General features: G+C 34.6%; 1 long non-coding RNA gene across 1 annotated transcript in view; it reads right to left on the bottom strand.

Annotated features, from left to right (window-relative positions):
• LOC148223353 (uncharacterized) overlaps window positions 1-12664 on the bottom strand; it is a 241709-nt gene that overhangs the window by 195911 nt on the left and 33134 nt on the right. Inside the window, exons 2-3 of the long non-coding RNA XR_015804590.1 lie at window positions 12209-12324; window positions 2561-2630 (exon numbers count right to left, since the gene is read on the bottom strand). This is a non-coding gene — a long non-coding RNA (uncharacterized LOC148223353). The remainder of the gene's footprint in view (window positions 1-2560; window positions 2631-12208; window positions 12325-12664) is intronic.

Here is a 12664-nt window from a genome sequence, read left to right as displayed (position 1 = left end):
AACGGTACATCTGTGAAAGTAAAAAAAAAGGGGTAGTGTAAAAAATGGTTAAGCATAAGACAGTAACCAAGTTTTCTTTGCTTGTTCTCACTGCATTTCATTCATAGTGACTGTTGGCAGCACTCAGTGTGTGGGGTTTATATATGTATTTATAGATATATACATATTGCTTATATAGGAACATAGACACTTGAAAATAATTTGGTTTTATCAAATCATTCTACAGAGGCCAACTTGTCCCCTTTAAAGCTGCAGTTCTTGAGCCGGAGACATCAGAACTGGATTTGTCTTCAGATTTGTCCAAAGATGCCTGATAAAAACAGAGTGTCGTTTTCTAAGCGACTTAATTAAATTGAAAAAAAATATCCTTCTGTTCTAGCATTACCCAGATAATACCACAAAGCTTAGTAAGCTGGTCAAATCTGAAGCTCTAACAAAACTCACTGTTTTAAAAGGAAAGCTCTCTATTCCCATTATTTTGCAACTTGTGTTATCATAATATTATAAGAAATTGTAATATTCCAAGAAAAAGAAGAATTGGTCTTAGCAGTTTAAGCCTTCTTAAGAACTGGACTATGAATGATTAAAATCAGAAGATTAAATTGACTATTGAACCTCTAAACTTCTCACACATCCTCATTTTAGTTATTTTTGTAACTGATGAACTAGACTGACAACACTACGACACAAAAATCCGATTTACGTGTCCATCAATGCAATGCAATTAATTTGGTGTTACGATGAAACATTAGTATAGTTTGTAGTAGAAGTTAGAATATTTTTGTAGCATCATGACATTCATTACATCTATCTCAATAACTACCACCTCTTTTCTAAACATAAATTTGTGTTTAAAAACAAAAATATCTGCAAACTGAAAAATGAATAAGTCCTTTTATACTAAATTGTCACAAGCCAGATTGACTATTGATGAAAGGAAAAAAAACTTTCCAGCAGCTTCTCTGGACAAGAAGGATCTTTATAGATCTAAAACTACATGTCTGATTCTGGCTACAGAAACAGGAGGCAATCAAGAACAGCTCATATGTGACATAGAACCTGTGAAAATGAGATCAGAGCTGAATCATGGTGATTTCAAGATAACTGAGGATGACTAGTCATTTATAGTACCACAGCTGCATTTTAAATGAAAGAAAAAAGCCCCAAACTATAGTGGATACATTAAAAGGAATTACCAAGGTTGTCGTGTGAATTAAATATATTGCCTCCTGTTCCTTCTTTACCACAGATTGTAACTACAAGTATTAGCCCATGCCATGTCAGACAATGCGTATGAAAAATGCTGGACAGGTGGACAGACGATAGCATCTATCAGCATACAGTAAATTCTATCTAGAATACAGGCATTCATGCTTAAACCTGCCAGGTAACCAGGAAACTTGCTGGGGGGAAAGGGGGAGGAGGGAAGCAGGGTGGGAGGTGGTACTGCTAAAGAGAAACAATAATTTTCTTCAGTGTTTCTCTCTCAGACTTCAGCCTCTGTAAATTAGCATGACAGATGTATGATCTGGGAATCTTTCCAGATTAATTTTTAAGAAATTAAAGCATTCAGCACTGGTTATGCTAGAAATATTTTGGGTTTACTTTTTTTTTGTCTATCACAATGCCCTTAAAGCTTACAGATCCACTCTGATCTCACCCTTGCTTACTTGAGAACTTTGACAATTAAACCTGGTTGCCAGAACTCAAAGCAAAATTTGCTTTTCTCATTTCCATAAAGACCAAAACCTATTCTACAAGGAAGTTTTCTGATTGATGAGTAAAAATTAACAATGCACAGGTGCAAGTCTACCATATGGTGAAAGAGGAATTGGCTAATGCAACTGTTTGAGTGCAAGGCATGGCCAGAGCAGAACTTTTGATTGCTGTTCTGCTCATCTACCCCAAGAAACTGATATTAATGCACTCGAACAATTATAGTCATAGAAAGAAACACACACCCACACACTTGCATATAAAGAGGAACATTGCTAAGAAATTTGGGTAAGCAGGTCGTTTTGACCAAAAACCAATCAAAGATATTTTGCACTTGACGATGTAAAAAAAAGTGAATGTTAAAGTTGGAAAAGGCAAAGAATATAGACAGAAATTATTTGCGTCACAATATTGCCTACAGACCACAAACTTTGTCACAGAAACAGAGCAGAGACGTGGCCCTAACCCAAAACAGATTATATACTAAGTGAAAGAATACAGCTTTGCAAGAAATAGGAGTAACAATAGAAATACAACTGTTTTCCTGGTGACAAACTAAGTTATGAAAAGATTAATAGATAAATCTATATTGTGAAGGCTTTGAACAATTATTTTGCATATCTCCTGGAAGAAATAGGCTCATAAAATTCTAAAACATGTGTATTCTTGAATAAAGTGTCCCAGCTTCCTAAATACAAATTGCTTGGAGTATGCACAATTACTTATGCCCAAACCTGCAAAGTGGTTAAAATGGAAGTCTCAAAAATGGGCCTTTCCCCATCTCCTATATCGATAAGATTTATTTATCTGTCAAATCGCATGTGAAGGAATGAAAATAACTCACCATATACTTGGGAATTTTTCACCTACTGCAGCTGCCTGAAAGGTAGATTTCTAGCCTGCAGTCTGGGTTCCTGTATAGTTAAGAGAGATACAAATATTCCAGAGTGTGAATCATCCTTCTTAAAATAGTCTGAATAACATTGTAAGATTGCTTTTCCTTCTCCTTTAGCTGTCAAGGGAACCCTGACCAGCTCAGAATAGATACATACGATTATACTGAGTAGTGTCAGGTGAGATGAATGCAAAGACAATTTCATTACATGCCAATAGTTAAGGCATAAGCAGAACACTGTTTTCAGGGATTCATTTTTTTATAAATTTATTGACTGCAAAAATTCAAACAGCAGAATAAGTTGAGCTACAGAAGCATTCTCCATCAGGATGTGAGTTGCTATATCTGTTTTGTTTATTTAAAAGGAGATTAAAATGAGACTTTTTGAGTGTAGAAATAAATATAGTGAAAAAAGTTATAGGTTATGTTTTACTCTAACAAAACAAAATCCAGCACAACTCAGTATATGAAAGTTCATTTCAGAAAAATGAAAAACTAGACATATTCAGACAAGATATAAACTACACACTGACCATGACAACACAATTGGAACAAAGAACCTCTTTATAATTCCAAATCTCTGAAAAAGTTGGGATAACTTTTTAAAGAGTGTGTTATGAGCTAAGTAGGTTACATCAGACAAAACGATGGTAGGAGTCTAATCTAGCTTTAATATCTGTTCCATTTCAGAGGCCTGGCTGACTAAAAAGTCCCTAATGACAGATATCTTCAGATGACTCAAATTATAACACAATTAAGAGGGCAACGCTCTCTGTTAAAAGAGGACACCTAATGTATAATAAACTTATTTGAACTATTGGGGTATGTGAATTCTTCCAGCTGTAGATGCTTCCCTCTTGCTAGTAAAAGCAAGCAGCTCTTTTTTTTTTGGCCTGAAATAGTTTTCTGAAGTATAATCTTTGCAATAGAGTTTTAATGTTGCGAGAGAGTCTCTGAGCTCATTCCCCATTCAAATCCACCTATTTTGCAACTGTGCCAGTTTGAAAGGAACAGTGTCAAGCTCTTCTCACGGTGCTACAGGGCCTCATAGAAAAAAAATTGATTGAAGCATGTATTTCCATTTTAAAGGAGTGTTCAAGAAATAATCTAATTTTATCCAATCCTTGCACTGAACCTTTTCCAAATTTGTCAGTAGTTTTCAACAGAACTAGATTTTCTCTTACTTCATTCTCATCACCTTTCAAAGATTCTGTGACTTTATTTCCCTTTGAGTTGGTTTGCTCTACATGCAGTTTTTTGATACCTTGTAAGTTTCTATTAAACTTTTGTGTTTTATGCAAACTGATATATTTTTGATTATTGTAAAGATATTGGGGTCTGGCCATCTCTCATTCTTGACACCAAATTGTTAGAAGTCGGATATGTTCTACAATCAATACAATAAATACCTTTATTGACAAATTATTAAACCTTTCTGTCTTTCCATTCCCCATGTATTTATTATGTATCTACTTTTTGTAGTATAGATATATTTCATGGAGTCAATGAGAAAAGCTTGAGACAGCACAGTTTCCAACTGTGTCATGGTTATTGCTTTGTAAATTAAAGCATAGATTGTAATGTGTTGTGTGTTTGTTTTTTGGTGTGGTTTGTGTGTGTGTGTGTGTTTTTTTGTTGTTTCTTTTTTCTAACACAGCTATTGCTGTATTGACACTGGGGAAATATGTCTGTTTATTGTAGACCAAATAGTTTCCTTAAAACATTCTAAACACATGCAAAAGTTCATGATGCATAATGATTTGAGTATTTCTTTTAGGTAGGTGTTCTGTATTTCAGAGGATCCATATGTGCTACAAACAGTGAACAATCAGGAACACTCACTGATTATGATATGATTTTTTTTTGGCAGCCTCTTTCTGTTACTCTGACAGAATTGTAGTGATGCATTAGTCATTTGCACAGAAAAGATCTTGGTCCATGACAGTCATTTATTGGTGGTGCCATCTGCACTTTTTGTGAGTTGATTCTAAGATAAAAAGTATATTTGGTTCATTGGTACTCTAAAATTTGGATGCAGTCCTAGTCCTTTTCAGATAACAGTGAAAAAATAAATTAAAAGCATATCTTGCTTTCTTATTATGAGCTAAACCTTAAGAATTAATTAGAAGGACTGAAATAAAAATTCAGTTGAATCATAAAATAGCTGACAAAGACCCCTGGGTTTTTCACTGTATCTCAAAGCATTTGGATTTCTGTAATACATAGTTCCACATGCATTTTCAAAGTGCCCATCATTCTTCCTGAAGCTATTTACATAAATTGTCTTGTGCAAAACCCCAATCATAACAGCAGTAAAGCTACAGTTCCTCCTCCTTGAGGCCTCTTCTGATTCCTATGATCATCTTGTACATATTTCAGGACAAATCTAGAGCTCAGTAAAAAAATATTCTTTTTCTGACCGTGGCTGCCTGAAAATGGAAAGAAACACACTTAGATCAATTACTATTAGAAATAAATTCCTTAACTGAGTATTCTTCCCAGTGACTGTTCTGATCCTATTAAGTGCACTCTAGAGGATGTAAATTTAAGAAGCATCGTCTGTTGCTGTTGCCATGATAAGATTCATGGAGTTTGCAGATCGTTGAATAAATTAGGCTCAGGCTCATGCAGAGTTTTTTATATTAGTGAGCATGTACTGAATCCAGAACTAAAGAAAAAAAAATCTTACACTGACTTACAGAAATACTTACAATCCTCCACACTTGATGAAAAACAGGCCATAGGGGAGTCACTCTTAAGAGAGCCCCTTCCCTCAGAATAAACTACACAGTGCCCATTGCCAGAGGGAAAGTTGAGGATTCCCTGATGTTCAGATATTTAAATAAAAAACATTAAGCGAAATCTTGACTGCAGTCTCAGTCTCTTTGACCTAATTAGATTGGAACTTCTACCATGGATTTTAAGCAAAGAACTTTAATGTTCAGAAAATGCGAAAAAAAAAAATTAGGCACCATTCTCTGGCAGTAATTGATATGCAGCATTAAAGCATTTAGGAATTCTTGTTCAAGGGAATTTATGCTATGGTCACAGAATAAGTTAGTAAGCAGAGATGAAGTGTTTTTTCCAACCAGACTCATCCAGACAACTTTTTTTCTTCTGATTCCACTACTTTTCTCAGATGCACAGTACATAATGGTTCATTAAATAATTCCACAGCTAAGTTGTGGCATTCCTGAAGGAAACCCAGCCTCTAGCTCCAAAAGACTTTGCAGCCTTATGTAATCTTGCCATCTGATAAAGAAAATGGTTCTGTGTTCTTAGCAATACAACCTTGAGTTCTGGGGAGTTTTTGTGAGTCTACTGGTAGCACACGTTTTTTTCACTGCAAATTAGGAAATTTTTGCCTGAGATATGAGAGACAGATGACAAGACATTTAAGAATTTCGATTATTGTTTCAAAATGTTTCTGACAAGTACTTAGGAACTTATTGTATAATTCTTTGCAATTTTTTAAAAAATAATTTTGAGCTACATATGTTTTTGTTTCAAATTTCAGACTAGAAAAATTCATTAATATTTAATCAACAGTTTAAATTACAATAAATTCAAAATAAGAAAGATTCCTAAATAATTATGAAGGGCTTTTTTTACCCTAGTTTAGGGATGACTTATTTATTAATCAGTCCATTAATATAGGGTGGGAAAACTAAATTATTAGATGGCTAGTCTGCAGCCACAGAGGAATAGAGTGATTTAATTCTGTTTTTTTCTTGATTTTGTATACATTTCAAGTAGAAGTTTTGAAAGGCTATAGTGAACAGTAATACATTTTAAAACAACTCTTCCCTGAACAGTGAATAAATAAGGCAAAATATGATTCCTTCTTCCAAATGCCTGAATTTTAAACTGCAGAAAAATATCAAGAACCATGATAACTGGTCTCCATTTCTGCCACTTACTTGTGTTTTTTATAAAGCAAATTCACGTAACATATAACTTTGATTTTTCCTTGCAGGACTCTGCTTAATCATCCACACCATAACTATAATATATGTGTGGAAAGTACATGCTTCAGTTAGGTTATAAATTTAATGAATAGTTTTAAAACGTTCTGGGATCCTGAGAAGGAGGGCCTCATGTAAGTATAGAATACTATTAGATGTCTTGCTTTCTTCTGCAAGGAACAATGCTTAATTGCTCTTCCAAACATGCCTCTCCAAGGGAACACGACATGTTTGAGGAACACAAGGGGGACCTTCTATTGTGGAGTGCTCTAACAGGCTCTGAGCAAAGGGGTAATAATGGCTGAATTCACTGGAGAGAGGAGGGCAAAGCCGTGCAGAAAAAAATGACAGAACACCGTTCCGTCACATCCTTCTCTTTTGTCTGAGGCTGAACTACAGGAACTCACAGCAACAAGGGGTCTTAGACAGTGACAAGCCAGTGTCAGAATGTTTCAATTTGTTAGACTATGCATTACCCATAAGGATATCTTTAACTTCCACAAATTTTGTAATTGCTTTTTAAAGGATTCAAAATTTTAAATGAACATTATATAATGATTTTGAAATATATCTGTATTTTTTTTTTTAATTTGGAGGGGAAAAGGAAGATTATAGAATAAATTACAGCCTTATAATTTATTATAACTTTCAACTTTCTTATACAACAAGTTTTTCCAGTGGATATTGTAACACTAAAATTACAGCACAGAGACATTATCAATGCATACAAACATGAGTCAAAATAGAACCATATTGGGCAGTATAAAGCTTTGGAACATTCAACTAATGATAATGAAAACTGGCTTATAAAAATTCAAACAGCATTTTGTGAAACTATTATAAAGCTAGAAGCTTGGGAATTAGACAGAGTACCCACACAGCAGGAGAGTACAAATGAACACCTACGCAGATGGCAGCTATAAGAACTGAACAACCACCATTCTATATAATAGAAAGAAGCAAAATGAAGTGCCGATTGTAAGTGGTGCTTAACTTTATTAAGCTAAGAGAACACTATTACTGAAAGTCTGTATCTGACAAAAGGAAATTACTTTGTTGTAATCATGTTCATGAGCTGTCTTGTGCAGTCAAAGGCCTGCCATTCATTTAAATTAAACTGTAGCCTTTAAAATGTTAATTAGATGTTAAAGCCAGATGCAATATTGAGGAACCTTTAATTTATAAGTTTCAACCATTTTTCTTGAAACATTCTCACATGTTTGTAACAGAACAACAGGCATGGATGGATTTGTGACAATATCAAAAGACTAACTTACCATATATATTCCTTTTGTTGTCTTTGATAGCTCTTCTATATACATTAATGAGTACATACAATAAATACCTCTTTGAAAGGTATATTTCTGAAGTTAAATTAGAAGACAGAAATTGACTGTATAATAATTTAAAAAATTATTTCTTAGACATTACTTTTCCTGAGGTTAGAAAAGATCTATCTCGTATTGCAGCTTTCCTTTGCTTCACTGTTCAATATGCCTGAAGAATTATACATGGACAAATTCAGCAGGACCAATTGTAGTATTATGGCACCAACTGTTTATGAAAACAAAACTATTAAGCTGACAAAAGCATGTTCAAACAGCAGTATTGATGCTAGTGTGAAGTACAAATTGAACCCTTCCACCCACCCAGGAACATTAATCACAATGAGATTTGTGATACAGAAGGGTAAAGCTCAAGGGATGATGAAGTCACTAAGGGAGGGAAATGTTTTTTCATGGACAAGCATCTCCATTTGCCAAGCTCAGATTTACATCATCAAGAATGTTGAATGCAAATTCTATTGTCTGCCAAATTTAACTTCAATGGTTTTAAGTGCCTGCTCCTTCCACTGAATTAAACTTGGTCATGGCTGATCAACACTTCAAAACTGAACATTTCCCATAGCCATGGATACATTCATTAAAAAAAAAAAGATATGCCCAAAACTAACATGTGACTGGCTTTTTATAAGACTGGCTTAGAAACCAGAGAATGTAAAATTTAAATTTTGTTGTGTTTCTCCTCAAAGTTATTTTGCAATATAACTTCGAAAAAATAATTTTTGTGTAGACTTATAATCTTCATTGCAATTTACAATTTAGATTTTTTTCCCTTTTGGTGAAAGTCCTGTTTGAATTTAATTGTTCAAAACTAGTTACTTATTAGGTTTTTACTTTCCCCAATGCCATAGCCTTCAAAACTTCAATCATTACATATACTTACATATATATCATTGTGTCTCATACATCAGGAAAAAATTCTGATAGATGGGTTCTCAGCCTGGGTGTAGCATTAAACCTATTTTCTTTGCATTCTTAGCAGTTCTCAGCTGATCCAACTTTGAAGACACTGTGTTACTATTTGGATATTTTGGGTGAGAAATCAATGCTAGAACATGTGTAACAAGAGTGATATGTTATGAGAGTTCTGTAGTTCCATTATTAGGTCTTGTAAACCATGCAAATAGTGAATGAAAAAAATCAGAAGCAAAAGCCCACAAAAATATGAAGAAAATACTGTAGAATACTTTTATTTCATTGATTGTTTCTGCAGTAATAAAATTACATATCCCAACCAGACTCCTCTTACCCAGTCATCATCATTCTCTTTCAGGCATCCACTTCCTACCAGTATCATGAGTAAAGCTATGGTATTTCTGGACTAATTCCTATTTTCTCTTTTTCTTCTCTAGCCTCTTTCTGAACCACCTTATTTTAGCATATAATGAAATAAATCATCTCATCTGTGTCAGGCTTTTGCAGAGCATGTAGGTGTTTTGTCAGACTTCCGTGTCCATGACAGTTGCATTAGCGTGGACCTCTTGCCTTGTAAGATCTGATTCATGCAGTGTGCCTTTACTCAGTAGAATTAACCAGTGAGCCAACTTTAGGTCATACACGATATGTTCATAACTCTAGCAGAAACATTGGTTTACTGACACTCCTTTTGTAACATCGTGCTGACGTTTCCATAAAAATGGGACAGATTTATTAATAAAGTGGTTAGGCTGGTCTTGAATCCATTTCGTTCTTTCATTGTAATAATTTTTATAAGAAGTAAAAAAATCAGATAAAGCAATAAAGTCAGCCATTCAGAAATGTAATTTTGCTTCCCTTTTTAGTTTGTTATTTTTAAAGGTGATAAAATACTATGTCAACTCAAAGAAAACTATTTACTTGGGTTAACTGGAATTTCTCCTCTCCTAAAAAGTGCTGGAGATACTTTTGGCAGAAATAACACATTTTCCTTCTTTAATTTGAGAATAACTCTCATTCTTTCTTGCCCCTTAAGTTTTCTCTTCAGGAAAGAACTTAGAGGGACACAGAGTTCAGTAATATTTCCAGTACTCGTTAGTGCTTGAATATTTTCATTTCTATTTAAAGCAAATATTAGCCTTTTAAAGGAGCCATATTTCAAGAATCAGGTGGGAAGCACAGAAGTGTTGGATGCACCTCACTGCACTGATGTTCATCCTCAACACTTTGCACAATGTGAGAATGTTTAATATTTCCAACCCAGACTATAGATAAGAATCTCTGGTGTCACCTCACAACCGACAGTGCTGGTGTGAGATTTGTAGTAAAACAATATTCCAGCTGTAGCTTTCATTTACAGAAATAAAACATCAGAATGGAAAGGAGGTGTGGGGGGCAGAAGATAAACAATTTAGTCTTTTAGCACCGTTTATAGAAATGACAGCAAAGCTATAGAAAGTGAATATTGAAATGTAAGGAACAAACTGAGCAATTAGAATGTAGAGCTTGTTCTTTATTTCACTAGCTTTTAAAACAAAAATATGCAGGTAATATTTATCTTCTAAAGACATACAGTTCAAGCAGATCACCAAATATTAATAACCTTTTTCCTAAATAAAGTCCGTGGCAGCTATGGGGCAGGCATTTTTTCCCCATCAATCATTAGAAACTTCACATGCAGGAGAAGTCTCAGGGGATATTTCTGGCTGGGAAAGAGATCCTCCCTCCTCAGTTCTAATCAGTCCATCCCATCTGTAATGGGTTTAGAAATTGTTAATGACATAAAGTGACAGTCGAATGGCTTTTTGGTCTCTCAGTATAGGGTTTCTGTGAGCTCTCTAACAAACTACTACATACAGTTCTCCAAGCTGCTGGAAAATGATCTCGATTACAAGGGAATAAATTTGATATGCTTGCAATCGCAATCAGGAACTGAAAAGAAAGACTTCCTTAATGCTGTTCTTTCAAGTATAGCATACTAAGACAAATCTGTCTGTGAGGCAAACCATGTAAGAGGGTTATTAACACTTAGAGTCTAGGTCTATATCACAGAATATATCAAATACACAAACATCTGAATAACGCCTAAATGTATTACATTCTGAATGCAGCTATAATTATAAAACCTAGCACCTATACATAAAGATTATGTGGAACAGCTTTATTTCAAATGCTGACAATATAAATTTTAAGTCTGTATGCAGGAGTATCTACCTCATTTACAATATTCAAAGATAAACATGGACCCAGACTGAAGACTTGGTTAAATTCCTTAACCAAAACTTCCTGTTTGATGCAAAGCAATGCCTAACTTGGTCCTTGATTGGCATTCTAAACTTGCAGGATTAAGCTTCCTCAATCTCACAATGTTGGTCTGAGTTCAATTATTTTGTATATCAGACTGAGATAGCAGTTAGCAAAAGTTTAAAATATTTCAATTTGAAATGTAATACAAAACTTCACTAGAAGATCAAGCTACTGAATATTTCTGTTAGTACTATGTAAAACAAGATCAGATTCTAATCCCTCACAATCAAAAAAAAAGATCCCCTCTTCTTTAGCTGATTAAAAATTAATGAAATATTTGCATGAAGGAACTCAGGGTCTGGCCAACTGTGCATGTCTTAATAATGTATGCATATTTGTGAATATGAATCATGTTGGAGAAGGTTAATAATGGATATGGAAATGAAGATTTGCCCAATTTTTGAAGACAGATTTTCCTCTTCTACAGCTAAGAATTTGTTTCCTATTACTTTTTGTCAGTTTTCAGAAAATTCATTACACTTGTGTGTCAGAGAAACTGATATTTCAAAGACCAACATCCATACTAAGTTTCACTAAAGTGCATCCCTCTGGAGAATGCTCCAACCTCCTTATTTGCTGACAGCCAAAATTTATCAAATACTGATCTCAGAAAATCTATATATTGTCCGTATTTGCTTCCCAATTTTCTCCTAGTGGAAATATTTCACCATACTAAATGTAAAACAGGAAATAAAAAATGTCTGTTGCTGAGAGGTTACCTGAGGCATGAGTTGACAGACTGTATTGCTGCTGCATGACTCAGTCATGTGATAATGACAGCTGAAATTCGAACAGGGAATAACTTCTGGGCACAGGCTGCTCCCTGCCTCTTAGTTAAATATCATCATCTTCAGGCAGTGAGGATATCCCAATAATTTAATTGTGTCAAAAAGATGCTCTTTTCAGTAAAAACACAGCTTTAAATATTCAGTAGGTGCCAAATATCATAATTAATGTCTTGGAAGTTATCACCATATTGCTTTCAAACTGCATACTCAGCAAAAAGATTCCAACCTAATCTAGAGTATTACCATGATAATTTATGAATAATAGGGCTATCATCATACCTCTCTATCTATGCCAAAAGCTATTGTGGCTTAGAAGATCTTCAGGCTCAAGGTGAGATGAATGTTCTTCAGCTACTTCCCAATGCCCTGGGCTCGCACAGATCCTTCAACTGCTGCTGTAGATAAACAGCAAGGAAGGTTGTTAGCATTTTCTCAGCTGAAGTCACATCACAAGTCACCTATTGATAACGCTACTAAAGAATTGCAGAATTACTAAAGAATTAAAGAATACGTTAGAACTCTTTTACGAGCAGTTTTAGGAATCAATCGCTGGGTCAACTACCTCCTGCAAAACTTAGTTTCTCTCTATTCTTTCTTTGTTATCTCTTCTCTTCATTGGTTTTGTCATAGAGTTCTCAGTGTGACTGTGATTTCCATCAAATTCTTGATACTCAAACTGGCTTCCACCCACAAGATGTCAGCTTTCTTGCCATGTACTTAACCCTCAGCAAGTGT

This window comes from Sturnus vulgaris, chromosome 6 (genome assembly GCF_052056855.1).
Source record: "Sturnus vulgaris isolate bStuVul1 chromosome 6, bStuVul1.hap1, whole genome shotgun sequence".
NCBI classification, from domain to species: Eukaryota; Metazoa; Chordata; class Aves; order Passeriformes; family Sturnidae; genus Sturnus; species Sturnus vulgaris.
The sequence above is the reverse complement of the archived record's forward strand: the minus strand, read 5'-3'. Positions and strand labels throughout refer to the sequence as shown.